The 26,674-nt window shown below is 35.8% G+C and overlaps 1 pseudogene; it reads left to right on the top strand.

Annotated features, from left to right (window-relative positions):
* The first annotated feature begins 1,207 nt into the window (after nucleotides 1-1,207).
* Nucleotides 1,208-2,490, top strand: LOC116457408 (putative elongation factor 1-alpha-like 3; annotated as a pseudogene).
* The last annotated feature ends 24,184 nt before the right edge of the window (nucleotides 2,491-26,674 follow it).

Below are 26,674 nucleotides of genomic sequence, written 5' to 3'. Positions count from 1 at the left end.
AGTGTGGCTGGATCACAGCCATCCAGAAGGACAGCAGATTATGAGGCCTGAGAAGAATCCTATGGCCAGAACATGTACGGCATTTTGGAACACAGTAAAGATTTCTGATTTTACATGAAGTGTAAAGATTGATTGTAGACACTGAAGAGTCACCACCAATCTGCATTTTGAAATGATTACTTAGCTTGTTGTATTGATAATAGATTGTAGGGGAAATACACTGTAAAATGTAAAAAGGGAGACCAATATGGTAGCTACTACATAGTCAGAAAAGTGACAATGGTGGCATGGATTAAGATAGGAAAAGTGGAATTGTTGACAAGTGATCAGACCTGGCCTATATTCTAAAGCCATATGACCAGATATTCTGTTGCACTATAAAAAAGAGCAGTTAGGATGCTTCCAAGATCTTTGTCCTGAGCAACTGTGTGATTGAGATTAACAAATAATGAAATAAAGAATCTGGGGATGGGATATGATGGGGTTGGGATATCAAGATTTCTGTTTTGGATGTGAATGCTTAGTGAAAAGATATATGAGCCTATAGCTTGGGGAAATATTAGAATGAGATAAAAATTTGGATTCAGCAAGATATATGTGATATTAGAAGTAATAGGATTATACCAATGATGGAAGCATTATTGATTCCAGGCAAATCACAGTATTAGAATGTAGTAGTGACGAGAATAATTTGTAAGACTGAGCTTTGAAGCACTCTACCTTGAAAGGCTGGTCTGGAAGAGGAGAGGATCCAGCAGAAATCACAGGAGGAAGCCACAGGAAGCCAATGCAAACCCCACAACTCACTATTGTATAGTATAGAAACTGTTTTAGAGTGTCATTGAATAGACACTATTGAATATTGTCTTTACCTTCACATGTTTATTATAATGTTCATTATATATTCAGCTGTTCACATTCTTAATATGTACATTAAAATATAAATTCTTTGATGGTAGGGAGCATGTCTCTTTAGCTCACCGCTTTATAGGATCTCATTCCTACTGTAGTGTCCAGCATACCTAGGTACTAAAAAATATCTTGCTTTTTCACAACGGGTTTGCCGCCAGAACAGAGGTGTCATGAAAACCACCCCTAAAAGCCAAAGTGGGAAAGGAAAAGACTCGTATCAACATTGTCATCATCGGACACGTAGATTTGGGCAAGTTTACCACTACTGGCCATCTGATCTACAAATGCGGTGGCATCGATAAAAAAAATCATGGAGAAATTTGAGAAGGAGGCTGCTGAGATGGGAAAGGGCTCCTTCAAGTATGCCTGGGTCTTGGATAAACTGAAAGCTGAGCGTGAACGTGGTATCACCATTGATATCTCCTTGTGGAAATTTGAGACTAGTAAGTAGTACGTGACTATCATTAATGCCCCAGGACACAGAGACTTCATCAAAACTATGATTACAGGGACATCTCAGGCTGACTCTGCTGTCCTGATTGTTGCTGCTGGTGTTGGTGAATTTGAAGGTGGCATCTCCAGGAATGGGCAGACCCAAGAGCATGCCCTTCTGGCTTACACACTGGGGGTGAAACAACTAATTGTTGGTGTTAACAAAATTGATTCCACTGAGCCACCCTACAGCTAGAAGAGATATGAGGCAATCAATTCTGCACCTTCATTAAGAAAATTGGCTACAACCCCGACACAATAGTATTTGTGCCAATTTCTGGTTGGAATGGTGACAACATGTTGGAGCCAACTGCTAACATACCTTGGTTCAAGGGATGGAAAGTCACCCGTAAGGATGGCCATGTCAGTGGAACCATGCTGCTTGAGGCTCTGGACTGCATCCTACCACCAAATCGTCCAACTAACAAGCCCTTGTGCCTGCCTCCCCAGGATGTCTACAAAATTGGTGGTATTGGTACCGTTCCTGTTGGCCAAGTGGAGACTGGTGTTCTCAAACCTTCTATGGTGGTCACCTTTGCTCCAGTCAACATTACAACCGAAGTAAAATCTGTCAAAATGCACCACGAAGCTTTGAGTGAAGCTCTTCCTGGAGACAGCGTGGGCTTCAATGTCAACAATGTGTCTGTCAAGGATGTTTGTTGTGGCAATGCTGTTGGTGACAGCAAAAACCACCCACCAATGGAAGCAGCTGGCTTCACTGCTCAGGTGATTATCCTGAACCATCCAGGCCAAATCAGCGCTGGCTGTGCCCGTGCACTGTATAGCCACATGGTTCACATTGCATGCAAGTTTGCTGAGCTGAAGGAAAAGATTGATCGCCGTGCTGGTACAAAGCTGGAAGATGGCCCTAAATTCTCGAAGTCTGGTGATGCTGCCAGCGTTGATACGGTTCCTGGCAAGCACATTTGTGTTGAAGGATTCTCAGACTATCCACCGCTGGGTGGCTTTGCTGTTCATGATATGAGACAGACAATTGCTGTGGGTGTCATCAAAGGAGTGGACAAGAAGGCTGCTGGAGATGGCAAAGTCACTTAGTCTGCCCAGAAGGCTCAGAAGGCTAAATGAATATTATCCCTAATACCAGCCACCCTGGGTTTAATAAGTGGTGGAAGAATGGTCTCAGGGCTGTTTGTTTAAACTGGCCATTTAAGTTTAATAGTAGAAGACTGGTTAATAACAATGCATCGTGAAATCTTCAGAAGGAAAGGAAAATGTTTTGAGGACCACTTTGATTCTCTTTTTTGCGTGTGGCAGTTTGAAGTTACTAGTTTTTAAAATCAGTACTTTTTTTTTTCTTTTTTTAAAATTATACTTTAAGTTCTGGGATACATGTGCAGAAAAGTGCAGGTTTTTTCCATAGGTATACACATGTTTATTTATTTATTTATTTTGAGACGGAGTCTCCCTCTGTCGCCCAGGCAGGAAGCGCAGTGGTGCCATCTCAGCTCACCGCAAGCTCCGTCTCCTGGGTTCACGCCATTCTCCTGCCTCAGCCTCCCGAGTGGCTGGGACTACAGGCGCCCGCCACCACGCCCAGCTAATTTATTGTATTTTTAGTAGAGACGGGGTTTCACCATGGTCTCGATCTGCTGACCTCGTGATCCGCCCGCCTCGGCCTCCCAAAGTGCTGGGATTACAAGCATGAGCCACCGTGCCCGGCCCATGCCCGGCTAATTTTTTGCATTTTTAGTAGAGAGGGGGCTTCACTGTGTTAGCCAGGATGGTCTCCATCTCCTGACCTCGTGATCTGCCTGCCTCAGCCTCCCACAGTGCTGGGATTACAGGCGTGAGCCACCGCGTCCAGCCAGGTATGCATGTACTTTTAATGGAAACAACTTGACCAAAAATCTGTCACAGAATTTTGAGACTCACTAAGAATGTTTAATGAGAAAAAAAATTATCCAATGATTAAATAAAATAGATACTTCGTAGGGTTTTTCATAAAAATATTTTTAAGTTTGTAATTTGAAAGCTTTTAATATTTAACTTTTTTTTACAATGAATGTGAATATTTTATGTTAAAATATTTGTTCACATCTCCATTGCTTTCTTCAGTTCCATGTATTTTTTGGTATTTAAAATTTTATGTACATTTATTATTTTCCATATATTTTTATTTTGTCTTGCTGAATTGTGTTTATTTTAAAAATTTACACAAATAGCTGTTATATTGGGTCTTTATAAGTATTCTCTTTTTCATAGAGTTTTAATTATTTTACATTTATATAATTAATGTTTCTGGAGTACATCCTGAAGGTAAATGTGTTGTGAGAAGAAAAATGTAGTTTCTCTTTTCCCATCAAATAAAAACCCCTGTCACCTTTGATACTTCTTTCTTCCAAGGTATGTATGAGTTTGAGACCTCTGATAACATTTTCAGAGGAAAATTATTTCATAAAGGAATAGATTTGAAAGCATGTAAGAATGTTACAAATCTTTGTGTTAGTGCCTAGGCTAAAAAGCTTCCCAAATAAAGATGCTTTTGTTCGTTGATGTTCATTGGTTTGTGGTTGTTTCAACTTAGATTGACAGTTGTATACTGTCTGTGTGTGTGTGTATATATATAAAATATGTATATAAATATACATTGTCATTATCCGTTTTTGTTATTTTAATTTCAAGGATGCAAATATCAAAATTAAGCAATATATTTTCGGAATATTTGGTATATGTAAAAGATAGTGGCAGAAAAATTTTGTTGATAATTTTAAAGCCATCTTTGTTCATTTTAGAGAAAATTAAACTGTATTCTGCTTTAAAATATATCCAGAAGTTTTCAACATTCAATGGAAGAACATATAATTAAATATGATTTAGACTGTTTTAAACAATTCGTTTATAAGTATTGTTGCTATAAAGTTTATAAATTAATGATTCAATTTAATGTGAACATCCTTTGTATCAGAGTTGGGATACTACAAAATTCAGTTTATAATAATTTATGCAGTGTATGAAAAACACGAGTCATCTTTGCTTATTGGTAGGTCATTTTTCACCTTTTTAGATGAGCAAGAATAGCTTTAATGGATTTCCAAAATGCATAGTTGTTAGAGAAACAAATTAGGTCATGATAAATAAATGAGGATTCTGATACTCTTACGTTTTCAAAGATACAGATAACTCCTTATCCAGGGTTTTTAGGGGAAATGCAGCTGTTGATGAATATTTTTTGGAAGATGTTATTACATAATTACCGCAATTATTAAAAGCCAAACAACTAATAGTTAAGAGCCTAAAATCAAGGATGAGATAGCCTTTGTTCCATTCCCAGTTCTGTCATTAGCTAGCTGCATAATTTGCAGAAATTACTGTGTCTCTGTTTCCTCATCTTTACAGATAAGGAAATAATAGTATCAGTTGATAGTGTTGTTGTTGGGATTAAATTATTTTGTATGAGGGCCTTTAAATAGAACTGTATGAGATTTTGCTACTATTATAATTGAGATCAAATATTGAAATAATTTATGAAGAGGAAAAAAGATGTATTCACATTTAGATTCCATTTGGAAGAAATAACACATTTCCTTTAATTGTTAGTATGACTAAAAATTTATTTCAAAGTTGCTGAAAACAAAAATTGGTTAGAGTCTACAGTGTCATAGTGTTTGCTTTTTAAAATGTTAAGATTAAATCACATTGTTGATACTTTTTTTCTAATCAATATTTTATATGAAGTGTTCTTCTATTAAATGGGTTGATGTCTTCACCATAAAATATGAATAGAATAGCTATCTTGTCATTTCTTTTTTTCCTTCCTTTTAGTTTTTAATGTTTATGGGTATATAGTAGATATATATATATTTATGGGAAACATGGGATATTTTGATAGCTATACACTGTGTAATAATCACATCATGATAAATGGGATATTCATCAACTCAACCATTCATAATTTCTTAGTGTTACAAACATTCCCATGGTAGCCTCTCAGTTATTTTAAAGTGTACAACAAATTTAGCCACTGTTTTCCTATCACTATAGCCACGCTGTTTTCCTATCAAATACTAGGTCTTATTCATTGTATCTAACTATATTTTTGTACCTATTAACCAAAACTCAAGCAGAGTCCTATAAATTTTTGTCCTATCCCAACTGATTTTTGAGTACTTTCTCATTTTTGCCATAGCAAGGTATTTCATGCTAATCTTTTATCATCCATACTCTACCCCCTTGGAAGAGCAATTTCTTCAAGAAGCTTTATTTCCTATAAGAAGAGAATAATATTTAGAAATCTAGATCTGGTATTTGTATTTTCTTTGCTACTGGGATGTCAATTCGTCTAGGCCATCTCAGCAAACATGTAATTACATGTTTTTAAATGTTTTATTGACACGTACTCTTCGTTCATATTTATGGGGTATGGGTGGTATTTTGATACGTGCAGAGAGTGTGTAATCATCAAGTCAGGGTATTTAGGCTATTCATCACCTCCAGCATTTATCACAGTTTTGTGTTGTGAATATTTCAAATCCTCTCTTCTAGATACTTTGAAATGTACAATATATTGTTGTTAACTTCAGTCACCCTACTGTGCTATTGAACATTGGAACTTATTCCTCCTATCTAATTACGTATTTGTGCTCATTAGCCTTCCTCACTTCATCCCCCAAACCTCCCCCCAACACACCCTTCCCAGATTCTGGTATCTATTGTTCTACTATCTACCTCCAAGAGGTCAACTTGTTTAGCTCCCACATGTGAGTGAGAACAAGTGATATTTGTCTTTCTGTGCCCTGTTTATTTCACTTAACACTATTTAAATATATGTATTAAACACCATAGATTACATATTAAAATTATCCAATAGTATGAAGATTCATTCCAGAAGTTTACTTTTTCCATATTTTTAATTTCTTTGTCCAACAATGAGAAATATATCCCCCATTAGCTATAATATTTTTATTTAATATTATAATACACATGAAGTACATGATTCAGATTCTCTAACCCATACTACTATGAGAAATTAATCTGCTATCTAGACTTAAACATAAGTTTACAGTTCTTTGATTGTTAACCTAAAGCACGAGCAATCTTGAAGCTACGGTATTACATTTGCTGATTTCTGCTGGTCAAGGGAAGGCAAGGCAAATCCAATGTAAATGGGAAGGAAATTTCACAAGTGCATGGATACAGAGAAGTGTGATGCACTGAGTGGAGGTATTACTGCAACAATCTAGCACAATGTGTTGCTGTACCCAGTGAATATATAGTCAACCCTTCCTAAGATACCTAAAGTTTTACTTAATCATGGCATCAGTCTTACCATACATGATTTTGTGAGTACATCAAGTCTGGATGTAGGTGAGGCACTTCTGAGGTAGCTACTTGATATGGTTTGGCTCTGTGTTCCTGCCCAAATCTCACATTGAATTGTAATCCCCACCTGTCAGGGGAGGGACCTGTGGGAGGTGACAGGATCATGGTGGGTGGTTTCCCCTATGCTGTTCTCATGATAGTGAGTGAATTCTCATGAGATCTGATGGTTTAAAAGTGTGTGGCAGTTTTTCCCCTCTCATTCTGTCTCTCTCCTGCTCCTTCTCGGTAAGACGTGCCTTGCTTCCCTTTTGCCTTCTGCCATGATTGTAAGTTCCCTGAGGCCTCCCCAGTCATGCGGAACTGTGAGTCAATTAAACCTCTTTTCTTTATAAATTATCCAGTCTCAGGTGGTTCTTTATAGCAGTATGAAAATGAAATAATACACTACTCTTTATTCAATGACCCATGAAGTAAAAAGTCAAGTTATCCAGCCCACATATGACCAAACAATGATCTCACTCTGAGGTAAGGAGGATTTTAAGATGGCCCCTAAGATTCCACATCCTGGTATACATGCCCTAAATAATCCACTCTCATTTCATGTAAATTGGACCTATGACTATGATAAGCTATGTCTCTTATGAATAAGTTATTCATCAATTAACTTTTAGTTAACTGAAAGGAATGTTACCCTGAGTGGATCTGCTCTAAACAGGCGAAACTTTTAAATGACAGTGATGCATTGAAGAGACACACTCCTGCTGGCCTAGAAGGAAGCAAACTACATTTATAAAGAAGACTATGTGGTAAGAAATTATAATTTGCCTCTTGGAGTGAGGCCTTTCATTTTATGACCATGAGACACTGAATTCTGCCAACAAACAGTGATCATGGAAGAGACAGCTGAGCCTCAGAAGAAACCCCAGCCCCAGCCAACACTTGGGTTTAGCCTGGTGAGACTCTGAGCAGAGGCTTCAGCTAGGTGGACACCCAGACTCCTAACCCATGGACAGTGTGAGATAATAAATTGTTTTGTGTTAGGGCGATGGGTCTGTGGTAATTAGCCCAGCTTTCTCTGTCATATTTTATTCTACCTTTGGGCCTTCCTTCATTTTTTATGATGTGGTTCATATTTTCAGGAAAGCAACCCTCTGAGTCTACAGTATGCATTTCAAAAATGGGGCCAGAGGCCTCATTTAATTTGAATTTCCTCCATCCCTTAGAGTCCAGGCTGGAAGGAGTTTTAGTATGACATTTATTTAAATAACTTCGTTTGTTTTTTCAGTGAATTTGGGGAGGATTCATTCTATGCTCCAAAAGTCACATCCATAATTCATTTTATGACAAACTTCTCTCCTTTAAGAGTGTCAGTTTAATGTGTGACAATACTCGTATGATTTTTTAGGAGCCAGTTTGTTAAGCTGGGAAGATCTATCAGGCATAGCCTTAAATGGTTTTGAGGTTTGAAGAAAAGGCCTTACTCTGACATCCTTGCTTTAACCTTTAGCTTGAGACCACTTATAAGTTCCAGAGATATGCTGTAAGACATAGTGCCTATAGTTAACATATGGTATTGTGCACTTAATTTGTTAAGAGGGTATGCATATCTCCTGCTAAATGTTCTGACCACAAAACATACACAAAGAACATTTCGAGGTGATAGTGGTATTTTTTTTTACCTTGGTTATGGTGATGGCATGAGTTTATGCATATGTCCAAACTCATCAATTTCTATACATTAAATATATGCAGATATTTGTATATCAGTCATACTCAAATAAAGATGTTTTGAAAATCATTGCCAGGTTGAGAGACTGAGGATGAAAAGCTTTATTTTCCAAACCAACAAGTCATTGAGTAGCTAAAAGAAGCCACATGTTACTTTGCATTTCTGCCAGAACATATCTTTAGTCAGATACACCAGTCATTAGGTACAGTTACTGTCATCCAAGGTCCTACTACAGGAATTATGTTGGCCAATTGTTCTGCCTTTACACACATGGGTTCTCACCATCCCAGCCTCCAATAGTGGTTTCCCCACAGCTCTGACAGAGATAGTAACAGTTTGTTGCAATTCCACAGCCTCAGACTTTGGGTCTCCTCCCTGCTTTTCTTCTCGAATATCAGTCTCCTTGCTTTTCTTCCAGCCTCCATCTGCCAGCTGACCTCAAAGCAAAGTCACATGTTCTAACTTTTTGTTATGACAGCACACCAAGTTACTATTTCTGTTTCAGATTTGCATTTGTAATTACACACATACACATAACATACACACACCAAAATTTAGTGGCAGAAAACACGGACAACATTATTGTCTCGTGATTCTATGAGTCAGCAATTTGAGCTGGACTCAATTGGATGTTTCTATTGTTGCTGTCTACAAGAGGCTCTCACATGGCTGCAGTCATGTGGTGGCTCATTTGAGGCTCGATGGCCTGAGATGGCCACACTTCCATAGTAGGTGGTTAATGTTAGATGTTATCTGAGTAAAATGTCTACAGCTTATTAGCCTGGACTTCTTCACCTGTTGGAGATGTTTTTAGGGAGTAAGTCCCAATGCAAAAAGAGTTTTTTTTAATATCTATGTTTGTATTACATTTGATTTTGTTCTATTGGACAAAGCAAGTCACATGGTCAAACTCAGGTTCAATGGGGAGGTGACTAGACAGGACATACATCGATAGATATAGAAAGGGTCATTGGGGCCACTACTCTGACAGCTTTCAGAGTCTGGGAATAAATAGGAATACTCTTTAATGGTAAGATGATGAGTTGAAAATGCTATGGCTCCTAGTAACACTATATAAAATTTCTGGTACCATACCTGGATTTGTTATTTGTGTCTTTCAATGCAAATTGGACCATCTGGTTACTCTCATGGAGGTCACCTTTGCTACAAAATATTTTTTTCTAGACCACCACCAAGTCTGATCTAATTTTTATCCTGTTTTCCTATTGGTTTGCATTACTGAGGTCCAGCAGTTATATCATTTGATTCCATGTGAATTTCTAGAGGTACTCTCATTCTTTTGTAGAACACTTTATTCCAAGGATGTCCTGATGTAACTTTCTTCTGTTCCCTCAGGTGCAGAGTGCTTTTTCCACCAAAGAAGAGACATTGTACTCTTTGGGGTTATATTAATGACTGTGACTATCTTCCCCCAAATAATTTATATTCTCTTTAGAAAGAAAGATTTCTGAGCAACTTCATATGATAATAAACCTAATTTAACTTTAAGAACCATATTTTCGAATAAGTAGGCTTGAAAGTATCCTTTCCTATTTCTGCCATGATTTCTTAATAGAAATTCTGAGCTACTGACCTACTTATAAGAATTAACTTGTAACATAAATCAGTCCAATCAATTCATGTCCTCAGTTTATCTCAAACTAAGTCAGAATAAAGGAGCCACTTTTGTCTTTAGTAATGTAGATATTAGAAAATAATCCTTGAAATTCCACTAGTCATATGTTCTCCGCACTGAGTGATGATGAGAGTTTGAGCACATAGAAAAATAATGAAGATAATATAGAGAAAAGAAAATTCTAATGACTTTGGAGTTTTTTGTTCTGTTCAATTCCAGGGGTTACTATTTTTTTCTAGATACATTTTCTAATAATTACACTTTTGTGTATTTGTAAATGTATTTTTCTCTGTTACTTGCAATGAACATTGTTCTTGATTAATATAAAAGCCCAATAAAATCATTAATTCCAGGGATAAAGAATTCCACTAGAGAGATTATAGCAAGAAAAGTTTAATTATAATTATATATTACCTAAAACTAATCACATTTTTATGGTATATAAAAGGTTTATATTTTCACATGATACATTCATTCTCAATTCATACCCTTTTTGCAGAATTCACCTCTCTGTCCTCCTCAGTGCCATCTGTCTTTTGTCTGGTCTCCCTCATGTTAGTCACGAAGTCTGCTTAGAAGGATTTGTGTCTTACTTTGATATAGGTTCTATACTCAATGCTAGGGAACAATCATTGGCAAGATGTGTTTCCTTTACTCAAAGAGGTTTTATTGGTCTATGTTTAGAAAAGAGACATACAGTCATTAGAGTGCAATATTGTGAAAGTTGATAAGGGAAGTTCTTGGGGTTATGGGAATCTTCAATATCTTTATTGAGAAATACAGATATATACATTTATCAAAACTCATAAAATGATTAATGAATTTGTAGTATTTTATTGTGTATAAATTATGCCTCAATAAAAGTTCATTGTAATGTGCTGCAATAATAAGAATAAATGATAAAGAAGCATATGTTTGCTGATGACAGTTTTGCACCAATTCCTTTTTATTTTTACTTTTCCTCCCTTTAGGTTTCTTACTATGGCCTTCGATAAATCCTAACTCCAGGCTTAAATTTGATCAAATATTCTTCTAGTGAGTCATGAGGCTATTGAGTGTCACAACAAAAGATTTCCATTTAATTTCATAATATGCCTGATAATAAGGAAAAAATATATTTAAAATGAAAACTAGGAAAAGATGTAAAGTCTGAGTAATTTTGGGAGATAATACAGGAAACAATTGATAAATAGTAAATTGAGACTGAGGAAATAAGAGTCAGAAAAACTATACAGGTTAAACTTCATTCTATAAGTGTTTAAACTTTAGCTTAGGCAGTCTGCATTTTTGTTTTTGATCTATTTTATAGATAAACCTTTGAAAATTTATCATGATCTTTCCTTTAATAAAGTAAGTAGAACTCAGAATAAAATAAAGTAACTCCAAGTTAAAACTAGAGCGATTTAACCACCATCTGGAAAAGTGACCCTGTCTATGACCTCCACAGTTACACTTTACTATGCTCCATGCTCTTTGATGTGGAGCTAGAACCTCAAACCAAGAAGTGACTTATATGCAGAAAAAAATTATATCCACACATCTCTAGGGAACCATCTTCATTTATTAATTCACTGTGCATGTTTCTTTAATAAGAAGTTCAATAAAATAAGTGTACAATACTTAAATATTTATTTTCCAAATAATTTTTAGATGCAGATTTCAACTTTCCAATTTGTAGCAAGATATAAGTGCCAGAACTTAGATTTTAATTTTAGTTATTAAAGTATTGTTGACATCTTCAACACTATCTTTTAAAAGTACCTTATATTTTATTATAATATTTCTCTAGCATGGTTTTTGAACTTATATTCATTTACATATTATTATTACTTCAAAAAAGCCATATGCAGGGCTTGCTGCAACTTTCAAAATGTTATATATGTGGAAATATATATTTTTTAAATGGCTGCATTGAATTGGCAAACCCAGGCTTTCCTGTTCTCATTTGCCAATGCCAGCCTTTGCTTTAAGCAACCAAATGTCTAAGGCTGTCAAAATTAGAACAATGACAAGGCAAATGAATCTGGATTTTCAGTTCACCCTAGACAGCAACAGCAACTGCTTTTGGAAACATTTTATAGATTTAGGTGTGTAAGAATAGATCTTGAAAGATGCTTTTCTTCTTCGTAAGAAATAATCCTGAAGTTGAAACTTGTCCCCAAAGAACTGATGCTTTCAATATTTCCTTTCCTATATACTTTAAGATAAAATAAATTTGAATAAAACAATATTATCTGTAAATTATTATGAATTAATCACCATACAGCTTCCATTTCCTTGTTTTTAATTTCTACTTGGAAAATTTTTGAACTTATTTGAGAAGTGTCTCATATTTTAATTGAACTCACAAAATGCAGATATTAAGTAATTGATTTATCAAATCAGATTTGCTTATGCAATTACTGTTAGAATTTTTCAAAGTAATTTACTTAAAATATCTTAAGAAAAATGCAAAGTAATATAATAAAAACAGACCAGAAGACCTCTGTCAAATTATTATTATATGGGAAAGAATAGATTTTCTTTTTTTTCTGATTATACTTTAAGTTTTAGGGTACGCAGGTCTGTTACATATGTATACATGTGCCATGTTGGTGTGCTGCACCCATTAACTCGTCATTTAACATTAGGTATATCTCCTAATGCTATCCCTCCCCTAGCCCCCTACCCCACAATAGGCCCCAGTGTGTGATGTTCCCCTTCCTGTGATCATGTGTTCTCATTGTTCAATTCCCACCTATGAGTGAGAACATGCGGTGTTTGGTTTTTTGTCCTTTCGATAGTTTGCTGAGAATGATGGTTTCCAGCTTCATCCATGTCCCTATAAAGGACATGAACTCATCATTTTCTGTGGCTGAATAGTATTCCACAGTGTATATGTGCTACATTTTCTTAATCCAGTCTATTGTTGTTGGACATTTGGGTTGGTTCCAAGTCTTTGCTATTGTGAATAGTGCATGTGTCTTTATAGCAGCATGATTTATAGTCCTTTGGGTATATACCCAGTAATGGGGTGGCTGGGTCAAATGGTATTTCTAGTTCTAGATCCCTGAGGAATCGCCACACTGACTTCCACAATGGTTGAACTAATTTACAGTCCCACCAACAGCATAAAAGTGTTCCTATTTCTCCACATCCTCTCCAGCGCCTGTTGTTTCCTGACTTTTTAATGATCGCCATTCTAACTGGTGTGAGATGGTATCTCAGTTTGGTTTTGATTTGCATTTCTCTGATGGCCAGTGATGATGAGCATTTTTTCATGTGTCTTTTGGCCTCATAAATGTCTTCTTTTGAGAAGTGTCTGTTCATACCCTTTGCCCACTTTTTGTTTTTTTCTTGTAAATTTGTTTGAGTTCTTTGTAGATTCTGGATATTAGTCCTTTGTCAGATGAGTAGCTTGCAAAAATTTTCTCCCATTCTGTAGGTTGCCTGTTCACTCTGATGGTAGTTTCTTTTGCTGTGCCAAAGCTCTTTAGTTAATTAGATTCCATTTGTCAATTTTGGCTTTTGTTGTCATTGCTTTTGATGTTTTAGACATGAAATCCTTGCCCATGCCTATGTCCTGAATGATATTGCCTAGGTTTTCTTCTAGTTTTTTTTTTAATTTTTTTATTTATTTTTTTTATTATAATTTAGGTTTTAGGGTACATGTGCACAATGTGCAGGTTTGTTACATATGTATCCATGTGCCATGTTGATTTCCTGTACCCATTAACTTGTCATTTAGCATTAGGTATATCTCCTAATGCTGTCCCTCCCCCCTCCTCCCACCCCACAACAGTCCCGGAGTGTGATGTTCCGCTTCCTGTGTCCATGAGTTCTCATTGTTCAATTCCCACCTATGAGTGAGAACATGTGGTGTTTGGTTTTTTTGTCCTTGCGATAGTTTACTGAGAATGATGTTTTCCAGTTTCATCCATGTCCCTACAAAGGACACGAACTCATCATTTTTTATGGCTGCATAGTATTCCATGGCTAGGATTTTTATGGTTTTAGGTCTAATATTTAAGTCTTTAATCCATCTTGAATGAATTTTTGTATAAGGTGTAAGGAAGGGATCCAGTTTCAGCTTTCTACATATTGCTAGCCAGTTTTCCCAGCACCATTTATTAAACAGGGAATCCTTTCCCCATTTCTTGTTTTTGTCAGGTTTGTCAAAGATCAGATAGTTGTAGATATGCAGCATTATTTCTGAGGGCTCTGTTCTGTTCCATTGGTCTATATCTCTGTTTTGGTACCAGTACCATGCTGTTTTGGTTATTGTAGCCTTGTAGTAGAGTTTGAAGTCAAGTAGCGTGATGCCTCCAGCTTTGTTCTTTTGGCTTAGGATTGACTTGGCAATGCGGGCTCTTTTTTGGTTCCATATGAACTTTACAGTAGTTTTTTTCCAATTCTGTGAAGAAAGTCATTGGTAGCTTGATGGGAATGGCATTGAATCTATAAATTACCTTGGGCAGTATGGCCATTTTCACGATATTGATTCTTCCTACCCATAAGCATTGAATGTTCTTCTATTTGTTTGTGTCCTCTTTTATTTCATTGAGCAGTGGTTTGTAGTTCTCCTTGAAGAGGTCCTTCACATCCCTTGTAAGTTGTATTCCCAGGTATTTTGTTCTCTTTGAAGCCATTGTGAATGGGAGTTCACTCATGATTTGGCTCTCTGTTTGTCTGTGATTGGTGTATAAGAATGCTTGTGATTTTTGCACGTTGATTTTGTATCCTGAGACTTTGCTGAAGTTGCTTATCAGCTTAAGGACATTTTGGGCTGAAATGATGGGGTTTTCTAGATATACAATCATGTCATCTGAAAACAGGGACAATTTGACTTCCTCTTTTCCTAATTGAATACCCTTTATTTCTTTCTCCTGCCTGATTGCCCTGCCAGAACTTCCAACACTATGTTGAATAGGAAAGAGTAAATACTTCAGTTTACTTTATATCTAAAGTCTGTCCTCTGCAAGCTTTTCAAAATCAATGCATCAGGGAGAATAAAAAGCAAATTGTGAAACAAAATAATTTCATGTGACTTTATAGACCAACCATTTTTCAAGTGATTGGCTGAAATATTTTTTAATATGTTTAAATCAACATATTACAGAGTTAAGAGAAGGCTTATGGTGTTTTTATTTTACTTTAAAAGGGCAAATAATGTTTTTGGAATACTCTTTTATAATTTTTTACAAGTCTTTATTTGCAAATGTATTGACTGCATACAATTCTAAGTTGTATATATATTCTTCTATGATAGATAATGTTATATTATTTTGGAATAATATAACCAACAAATTTTGGCTGCTATCACTCAATTTGCTGTTTTCTGGTGTTTACAGTACCTGTCACTGTGTAACAAGCCACTCTAAAATTGAATAGTCTAAACCATTTTATTACTCTTATGGTATCTCTGAGTTACAGATTCAGAAATGGGACAGTGAAGACAGATCTTGTCACCTTCACAATATTTGGGGCCTCAGCTGTAATCGCTGGTTAAAATACTTGCAGCTGGGCAATTCAATTTCATGTGGCTTGTTTTACTTACATGTTTGGCTCCTACTGGGATGGCTGAGGACAGGCGGTGTTGACTGGGGTATTCCAGCAAATAATGTGGATGCTGAAGAGTATATATGACAAAGTTTCATTATTCAGCTTCTACAGTTTTTTTTTTTTTTATTATACTTTATGTTTTAGGGTACATGTGCACAATGTGCAGGTTTGTTACATATGTATCCATGTGCCATGTTGATTTCCTGCACCCATTAGCTCGTCATTTAGCATTAGGTATATCTCCTAATGCTGTCCCCGCCCCCCCCACCCCCCACCCCACAACAGTACCCGGAATGTGATGTTCCCCTTCCTGTGTCCATGAGTTCTCATTGTTCAATTCCCACCTATGAGTGAGAACATGCGGTGTTTGGTTTTTTGTCCTTGCGATAGTTTACTGAGAATGATGTTTTCCAGTTTCATCCATGTCCCTACAAAGGACACGAACTCATCATTTTTTATGGCTGCATAGTATTCCATGGTGTATATGTGCCACATTTTCTTAATCCAGTCTATTGTTGTTGGACATTTGGGTTGGTTCCAAGTCTTTGCTATTGTGAATAGTGCCGCAATAAACATACGTGTGCATGTGTCTTTATAGCAGCATGATTTATACTCCTTTGGGTATATACCCAGTAATGGGATGGCTGGGTCAAATGGTATTTCTAGTTCTAGATCCCTGAGGAATCGCCACACTGACTTCCACAATGGTTGAACTAGTTTAAAGAACAAAGCTGGAGGCATCACGCTACCTGACTTCAAACTATACTACAAGGCTACAGTAACCAAAACAGCATGGTACTGGTACCACAACAGAGATATAGATCAATGGAACAGAACAGAGCCCTCAGAAATGATGCCGCATATCTACAACTATTTGATCTTTGACAAACCTGACAAAAACAAGAAATGGGGAAAGGATTCCCTATTTAATAAATGGTGCTGGGAAAACTGGCTAGCCATATGTAGAAAGCTTCTACAGTTTTGCTGGAATACTTTCTCTGGGAATACTTCCTCTTGGAGCCCTGAGACTGCCATACTGGGAGGCCACATACAGGCACTCCAGTCAATAGTCCCTGCTGTACCCATTCTACAACCATCCCAGCTGATGATCCAAAGCACCATAGTGGATGTATCTTCAAAATAAAATGAAATCATCTATAACTGATAACGATATCTGAACAAATTGTGTGTGTGTATAGTTATTGAAAAGATACTTCAAAAACTCAAGTCCTATGTTAATTATTGTGAACTATGTTAAAGCCATTATTACATTGCCTATAATTCAATAATTGTGATAGTTATTCCTTTTGATAAAGCAGATTATTACTAAAATTGTGAAACTATCGGGGGAAATTCAGCCAGATACTGGGCGAAATTCACCCCTGATATTTCACGTAGGTTCTTTTCTATATTCCCTAAGTGTCAGCAAGTCTGAGAAATAAAGGGACAGAGTACAAAAGAGAGAAATTTTAAAGCTGGGTGTCTGGGGGAGACATCACATGTCGGCAGGTTCCGTGATGCCCCCTGAGCCATATAACCAGCAAGTTTTTATTAGTGATTTTCAAAAGGGGAGGGAGTGTACAAGTAGGGTGTGGGTCACAGGGATCACATGCTTCACAAGGTAATAAGATATTATAAGGCAAATGGAGGCAGGGCGAGATCACAGGACCACAGGACCGGGGTGAAATTAAAATTGCTAATGAAGTTTCTGGCATGGATTGTCATTGATAACATCTTGTCAGGAGACAGGGTTTGAGAGCAGACAACTGGTCTGACCAAAACTTATTAGGTGGGAATTTCCTCGTCCTAATAAGCCTGGGAGCGCTGTGGGAGGCTGGGGCTTATTTCATCCGTATAGCTCGACCATAAAAGATGGCCGCCCACCGAAGCGGCCGTTTCAGAGGCCTACCCTCAGGGAGGCATTCTCTTTCTCAGAGATGTTCCTTGCTGAGAAAAATAATTCAGCGATATTTCTCCCATTTGCTTTTGAAAGAAGAGAAATATGGCTCTGTTCCACCCGGCTCACCAGCGGTCAGAGTTTAAGGTTATCTCTCTTGTTCCCTGAACATTGCTCTTATCCTGTTCTTTTTTCAAGGTGCCCAGATTTCATATTGTTCAAACACACGTGCTCTACAATTTGTGCAGTTAATCATCACAGGGTCCTGAGGCGACATACATCCTCCTCAGCTTACGAGACGACAGGATTAAGAGATTAAAGTAAAGACAGGCATAGGAAATCACAAGGGTATTGATTGGGGAAGTGATAAGTGTCCATAACATCTTCACAATTTATGTTCAGAGATTGCAGTAAAGGCAGGCATAAGAAATTATAAAAGTATTCATTTGGGGAACTAATAAATGTCAATGAAACCTTCACAATTTATGTTCTTCTGCCATGGCTACAGCCGGTCCCTTCGTTTGGGGTCCCTGACTTCCCGCAACAGAAACTACTAATTTTTTAAATTTTATATTTTGTCCAAAAAATAATTAACAATCTTTTTGTATTTTATGCCGTCTACCTTAATTATTTGTGTGGCTTAGACATTGCACTATTTTAGTATTGTTATTCTTTCTTCTTTCCAAATAGATATTATTCTGTTTCCTCTTTATCTTTCTTTTTAATTGTTGCCAGACAGAAAAGTTTTCTATGGAATTTCTTTTTGAAGAAAATATCGGTTCTTTCAACTTCTCTTAAAAGGTATTTTTTTAGTTTTTTTCATTCTACAAATATCATTTTCATTTAAATACAAAATTTCCTTTTTGACAGGTAGCAGCTGAATATTTTAAATAAGAAAGATATATGTATGGTATGGCTTCTGTGATGCTAAACTCAGGGATGAGGAGGTGCAACGCGTGTCACATTTCTGCAAAACCTGATGATGGCAAACAGAAGCAAGGTAGATGGTGTACAAGATTCTCTTTTAGGAAGTGTTCAGATATGGCATCTCATAAGTGTAGACAGGTTTTATTTGATATGTTAATTGATAATTTATAGAAATAATGCTTATAAGCTCATTCTAAAAATGAAAATCACATGAAATAGTCCCAAAAAAGCCACAAAATGAAATGACCCCATTAGTTAGAAGAGAAACAAAGGATTCTTCAGAAAATGAGTGATTTTAATAAATTCCTAGAAAAAAGAGATTAAGAGGACAATAATGAACGAAACAAAGCCATTCATAGCCTGAAATATGCTAATGAGGGGGCAGCAATGAGGGAAAAAACAAAAACAGAAACAAAAATTAATCTACACAATAAACCTTGAGTCTTCCTTTTTGAAATTTGGAGGTAAAATAAGAGCCAGGAGAGGGAAGTGGGCCTTAAAATAGGTCAGTTGACTAAAGATATGTACATGGAAAGCTAAGTCAGGATGATCCTTTTTCTCATTAAACTTTAATATTTGTCTTTAGCAGTTCTTGCATATTTTTGACATTTTCCCTATTAAAGTGAAAATCTCTTATTTCTTACCTTTCTGGTATGGAACTATGCTATATCTTCTTAGCATATAATTACTCTTCTCTCTGTGTGTGTGTGTGTTTGTGTGCATATGTGTGGTCTCTTTCTATCTCACACACACACACATGCACACAAACACATACAGTCCCCATTATTCCCAATTATGGGAATACTGACTGTTCATGGCTCATAAACCTCAGAGGCAGGGAACTGCCTCAACCAAGTTTATGTCCTTTGGATTGGGCAGTGCATAGCTCATAATTGGCTGATATGGAGGTACAAAGGCATGACCTCCTTCTTTCAATTCAGGACAACTCTGCCCACCCTCAATGTTCCCCATGTTTGGATATGCTTCATTTGAATCCTTAGTACTTTTCATTCCCTCTTTGCTCAGTTCTCATCTCCTGGAAAAGATATCACTCAAGAGCACTCCACAATATTCCCTTTAAAAACAGGATAGTCTTATTCTTTTTTTTTTTTTTTTCTCCTAAGGCGATTCTGGGAATATTGCCTCAGAGCCACTGGGGTCTCAAAGATCTTTTCAGAGGATTTGCAAGGTCAAAATATTTTCACAGCAATAGTAATCTCTTATATGCTCCTTTCACTCTTAACTTTCCAGTTTATACTCCCATGTGGAGTTTTCCAGAAGGTACCTGAATTTATGCTTGTATGCACTTGTGTTTTCTGAAACGTTTAAGTTAGTAGATTTATAGTATAACTATGTGATTTTTCAAAGATTAAACTCAGTTTGTTATCAGTATTTCAACTATGATCTAGCTATCATCTATCATCTATGTAATCAGTTATCTATCCAATTATACCTGTTGCAATCCCTGTAAAATCATTATTATCCAATAAATTATTATTTTGTAATTCTAAAAATTCTCTTATTGTCTTGTTTCATCATAGTATTTTTTATACTTTTTAAAAAATGTCAAAAATCTTGTCTAAAATTTATCACTTTAGTAATCATTTATTCAACAATAAAATTCATTTTATTTAACAATAAAATTCATTTTATTTTGGATGAATTAGGATGAATTATTAGTTTAATAAAATATTAGAAAAAATACTTTCTCAACATATAGCTGTACCACTTACATCTAAAAATGCTAGAAAAAAAAGATGAACTGATATAACACAGAATTGTCTGATGTATGGAAGGGAAATGCTGAAAAACTTCTAATAGAAACAAAATTATTAACAAGATAGCTTTTCTTGTCATTGTAAATATTAATAATTTCCATGATTGTTTCTTATAAAACAGAATGCATTCAAATAATATATGGTGCTAGCTAAGTTTCAATGTCACATCAAATCCAATCATTCAGTATTTAAAAATTTAAAAAAGAAAAATGATAAATATAGATGTGATATGCTCTTAACCAACAATTTTGATGGGAATTGCATTAAATTTGTAGATTGCTTTTGGCAATATGGTCATTTTCACAATATTGATGCTACCCATTTATGAGCATGGAAGGGTTTATCCATTTGTTTGTGTCATCTGTGATTTCTTTCAGCAATGTTTTGTAGTTTTCCTTATAGAGGTCTTTCACCTTCTTGGTTAGGTATATTCTTAAGTAGTTTCTTCTTCTTATATATATATTTTGCAGCTATTGTAAAGGGGTTGAGTTCTTGATTTGATTATCAGCTTGGTCACTATTTGCGTACAGAAGAGCTACTGATTGGTGTACATTAATTTTGTATCCAGAAACTCTGCTGAATTCTTTTATCATTTCTAGGAGCTTTCTGGAGGACTCTTTAGGTAAATGATCATATCATCAGCAATCAGTGACAGTTTGACTTCCTCTTTACCTATTTGGATGCCCTCTCTTTCTTCTGTCTGATTGCTCTGGCTGGGACTTCCAGTACTATGTTGAAGAGGAGTGGTGAGAGTGGGCATCCTTGTCTTGTTCCAGTTCTCAGAAGGAATGCTTTCAACTTTTCCCCATTCAGTATTATATTGGTTGTGGGTTTGTCATAGGTGGCTTTTATTAAATTGAAGTATGTCTCTTGTATGCCTATTTTGCTGAGAGCTTTAATCATAAAGAGATGTTAGATTTTGTCAAATGCTTTTTCTTTCCCATCAACATACCACCATAATTCTTCATAGAATTAGAAAAAAACACTTCTAAAATTAATATGGAATCAAAAGAACCCTCCTAGTCAAAGCAAGACTAAGCCAAAAGAACAAATCTGAAGGCATCACATTACCTGATTTCATACTATACTATAAGGCCACAGTAACCCAAACAGCATGGTAGTAGTATAAAAATAGTCAGAAAGACCAATGGAACAGAATAGATAATCCAGAAATAAACCCAAATACTCACAGCTGACTGATCTTTGACAACGTAAACAAAAATATAAAGTGGATAAATGACACCCATTTCAACAAATGATGTTGGGATAATTGGCTAGCCACATGTAGGAGAATGAAACTCAATCCTCATCTCTCACCTTAAAAAAATATCAACTCAAGATGGATTAAAGACTTAAACCTAAGACCTGAAGCTATAAATATTCTAAAGGTAATATTGGAAAAAACCCTTCTAGACATTGGCTTAGGCAAGGATTTCATGACAAAAACCCAAAAGCAAAAGTAATAAAAACAAAGACAAATTGCTGGGACTTAAATACATGTAAGAGCTTTTGCACAGCAAAAGAAACAGTAAGTGGAGTAAACAGACAACCCAAAGAATGGGAAAAAATCTTTACAATCTATACACCTGACAAAGGACTAATATCCAGAATCTACAATGAACTCAAACATATCAACAAGAAAAAAACAATCCCATCAAAGAGTGAGCTAAGGACATCAATAGACAATTCTCAAAAGAAGATATGCAGGCTGGGCGCAGTGGGTCACGCCTGTAATCCCAGAACTTTGGGAGGCCAAGGCAGGCAGATCATGAGGTCAAGAGATCAAGACCAGTCTGGCCACCATGGTAAAACCCTGTCTCTACTAAAAATGAAAAAATTAGCTGGGCATGGTGGCACACACCTGTAGTCCCAGCTACTCAGAAGGCTAAGGCAGGAGAATTGCTTGAGCCAGGAGGTGGAGGTTGCAGTGAACCGAGATCACACCGCTGCACTCCAGCCTGGCGACAGAGCAAGACTCCATCTGAAAACAACAACAACAACAAAAAAGAAGATATGCAAATAGCCAACAAACATGAAAAAATGCTCAACATGACTTATGATCAGGGAAATGCAAATCAAAACCACAGTGAGATACGACCTTGCTCCTGCAAGAATGGCCATAATAATTTTAAAAAAATACTAGATGTCGGCATGGAACAGGGAACACTTCTACACTGCTGGTGGGAATGCAAACTAGTACAAACACTATGGAAAACAGTGTGGAGATTTCTTAAACAACTAAAAGTAGAACTACTATTTGATGCAGCAGTCCCACTACTGGGTGTCTACTCAGAGGAAAAAAAGTCATTATACAAGAAAGATACTTGCACATGCATGTTTATAGCAGCACAATTCACAATTGCAAAAACGTGGAACCAACCCTAATGCCCATCAATCAATGAGTGGATGAAGACACTGTGAGATACATATATATGTGTGTGTGTGTGTGTGTGTGTGTGTGTGTATGTGTATATATATATGTATATACAATGGAATACTACTCAGCCATAAAAATGCATGAATTAATGGCATTCATAGCAACCTGGATAAGACTGGAGAATATTATCCTAAGTGAAGTAACTCAGGAATGGAAAACCAAACATCATATGTTCTCAGTCATAAGTGGGAGCTAATCTATGAGGATGCAAAGGCCTAAGAACGACACAATGGACTTTGGGAACTTGGGGGAAAAGAGTGGGAAGGGAGTGAGGGATAAAAGAATACAAATAGGGATCAGTGTATACTACTCAGGGGATGGGTGCACCACACTCTCACAAATCACCACTAAAGGATTTACTAATTTAACCAAACACCACCTGCTCCCCAATAACTTATGGAAATAAAAAATTAAAATAAATTTAAAAACCCCAACAATTGTTTGTTACATATTTTCAACTACAAATTGAGGGTCCAGAAAAGCAGCTCAGAGAGTAAGTTGTTATTGGCTAGAGAAGCAACAAAATAGTTGAGAAACTATAATTTATTCCTTAGTTGACACAACTGAAACACTGCTGAATGAAAGTATCAGTAAAGCAAATCATAGCACTGCCACCACTTTTCAGTATTACAGTAGCTTGTCAATTTAAAGATTTAGCTGCAAACAGCAAGTTAATATTTGATCTATGGATAGATTTACAAATATGGCTGAACTTGCTGTTTTGCTTGCTTCTTTCCATTCAGTGTCAGTCCCAAATTATCACTGAAGAAAACATATATGTGTATTGGTGTGTGTGGGGCGTGGGATGCTGAGCAACAAGAACAACTAAAGACTGCTGACGTAATCAAATGTTAAGTAGGTTTTTAATCTCCTGATTTATCCTAGGACCACTCTGTTAAGATTTTCTCTGATGGTGATAAAGCAATAGTGGTTAAACTGTTGATTCCTTTACACAAGACAGTGACACTGAACTGTATTAGGAGTCATTGTATTTCTTACTGCCACACATTGGCTGATTAAAAAGAAAAAAAAATCTAGTTTCACTTAAGAATGTCCCAAAAGAAAGTGAACATTACTACATTTTATTAAATTTAGACACTTGTTAGCATATGCCTATTTTTAATATGCCTTCTGAGATTTAATTGCCATAGCATAAACTGCACATATTTAGAGCAGGCAGTTTAATAACTTTTGACCTATATAAACCATCATAAAACCATTACTGCAATAAAGATAATAAGCAAATCTATCAGCCCCCAAACTGTCCCCATGCTCTTGAGTAATCACTCTCACCTTTCCAAGCTACCTGTGCCTTTCCCTGTCCCCTGGCAACCAATGTTTTCTTCATTATAGTTTGCATTTTCTACAATTTCATGTAAATGTAATTTTATAGTATATACTTTTACCTTTTCTTACATGCAGAGTTATTTTTATACTCATTCATGTTGTTGTGTGTGTCAACATTTCATTCAATTTTATTGCTGAGTATTCTTCTGTTGTATAATTATTTTACATTTTGTATATCCAGACACCTGTAATGGGCATTTGATCATTTAATTTTTTCTTTTACAAATAAAGCTGTTATGAAAGTTTATAAACACAATTTGATTGGCCATATGCTTTTAATTTTTCCTGAGTAATACCTAGGAGTAGAATGGCTGGATCACATAGAAGGTGTATGGTTAACATTTTAGGAAACTGCCAAACTGTTTTTCCAGGGAATTGTATAGTTTTACATTCCCATTAATAATGTGTAAGAGTTCCAGTGCCTCTGCATCTTCACCAACACTTGGAAGTTCTTTAAAAATTAGACATTCAAGTAGGTGTTTAGGGGTTTCTCATATTGCACTTTTAATTTGCACATTGCTAATGAAGAATGTTGATGTTGAGTATCTTTCCATGTGCTCATTTGCCATCTGTATAGTATATCTTCACCAGTGAAGTAAATGCCCAAATCACTGTCTATTTTTTATATGGTGATTTTGTTTCTTATTGAGGTTTGAGAGCTCTTAATTTATTTTATATATAAATCTTTCATCAAATGGGTGACTTGAAATCATTTTCTCTCAGTGTCTGGACTTTTAAATCTTATTTATGATGTATTTTGAAAAATAGAATTCTTAAAATTTTGATGAAGACAAGTTTATCATTTCTCTTCTTTAAGAAACTGCCACTTGATGGCAAAGAACATGAACAGACACTTTTCAAAAGAAGAGAGACACACAGCCAACAAGCATATAAGAAGTGCTCAACAGCACTAATCATTAGAGAAATGCAAATCAAAACCACAATGAGATACCATCTTGTATCAGTCAGAATGGATATTATTAAAAAGTTAAAAAGTGACAGATGCTGATGAGGCTGTGGAGAAAAGGGAATGCTTATACACTGCTGGTGGGAACATAAATTGTTTCAGCCATTGTGGAAAGCTGTGTGATGATTTCTCTAAGAACCTAAAACACAAGTATCACCTAACTCAGCAATCCCACTATTGGGTATATACTTTAAGGAATATAAATTGTTCTTCCATAAAGACACATAAACATGCATGCTTACTGCACCACTATTCACAATAGCAAAGACATGGAATCAACCTTAATGCCCATCAACAGTAGACTAGACTAAAAAAAAAAAAATGTGGTGCATATACACTATAGAATACTACATAACCATAAAAAAGAACAACATCGTGTCCTTTGCAGCAACATGGATGGGGCTGAGGGCCACAATCCTATGCGAATTAATGGAGAAACAGAAAACCAAATACCACTTATAGAGGAGGCCATTATCCTGGGCAAATTAACACAGGAACCAAAAATCAAATATCACATGTTCTCACTTAGAAGTTGGAGCTAAACATTAAATACAAACATGGATGCAAAACAGGGAACGGAACGACAGATGTTGAGGCCTAACTGAGGGTGGAAGGTGGGAGAGGGGAGAGGATTGAAAAGCTACCTGTTGGGTACTATACTTATTATCTGGGTGACAAAATAATCTGTACACCAAACCCTCACGACATGTAATCTACCTATATAAAAAACCTGCACATGTACCCCTGAATTAAAATAAAAGTTAAAAAGAAAAACCCTGGTACTTGATATACTTTGGTATATAGCATCAAAAAACAATATCTAAAATTATATAAAAAGACTATTAAAATAGTATAAGAGTTGCTTTATACACTTCAAACACAGCAAAATGTTAAATGTGGAAGCAGATACAAAAAGTCAGCTGTCTTCTATTAAGCTAGATGTTAAAGATACTTCCAAAAATGTAACTTAATGCCAATCTTCTCACTATCTCTTTGGAAAATATAGTTTTTTTATAAAATATATCTTATATTAATACATGGCAGGCTTATTATTGTCGTTTTAAATAAAGACATACATATTTTTTAAATTTTCTCAGCTCAAATTACCAATATGGTAAATATATATATATATAAATATATATATTTCATATAAATAATATTTCTTAGTCTCAATAATTTTCAAATGTGTAAAGGATATTAAAATCAATAAGTTCAAGAAACACTAACTTAAGACAGAACCACATGGGATAGAGATATCATTGTTTCCTTTCTACTCATAAGGAAATTATCAGATAAGTGAAGGAATTTGTCTATTGTCTTTCATCTAGAATGAGCTAGAGCTTGGATTTTGACCAAGACTTTGATGTAGAGAATAGTTTTAGCATGTACTAAAAAATTAAAGATATAAAGAGAAGGAAAAATAGATTAAAAAAGAAATGGTATATTAAAATCTGATACTGAGGGAGAAGGAGAATAATAATATTAAATTATTAGACTAATTTTTGAGTGAAAGGAGCTTTCAGCAAAGATCTGTACTTTCTCATCCTAGCCTATTCTTCAGTAATTTCTGGAAGATTTTATTTTTATTGTTTTGGTTTTAATATTGATTTTGGAATTATTTTTCACTTTATTGTATGTTATTTCTACGTTTCTCTGTCAAGGTTTCATTGAGAGAAGTTAAGACAGGATAATTTGCTTGAAGCTACTGATGGCTTGAGGAAATTTAAAGGG

This window comes from Hylobates moloch, unplaced genomic scaffold, assembly GCF_009828535.3.
Source record: "Hylobates moloch isolate HMO894 unplaced genomic scaffold, HMol_V3 SCAFFOLD_18, whole genome shotgun sequence".
NCBI lineage: Eukaryota > Metazoa > Chordata > Mammalia > Primates > Hylobatidae > Hylobates > Hylobates moloch.
Note: the sequence above shows the minus strand (reverse complement) of the source record. Positions and strands in the feature narration are given on the sequence as shown.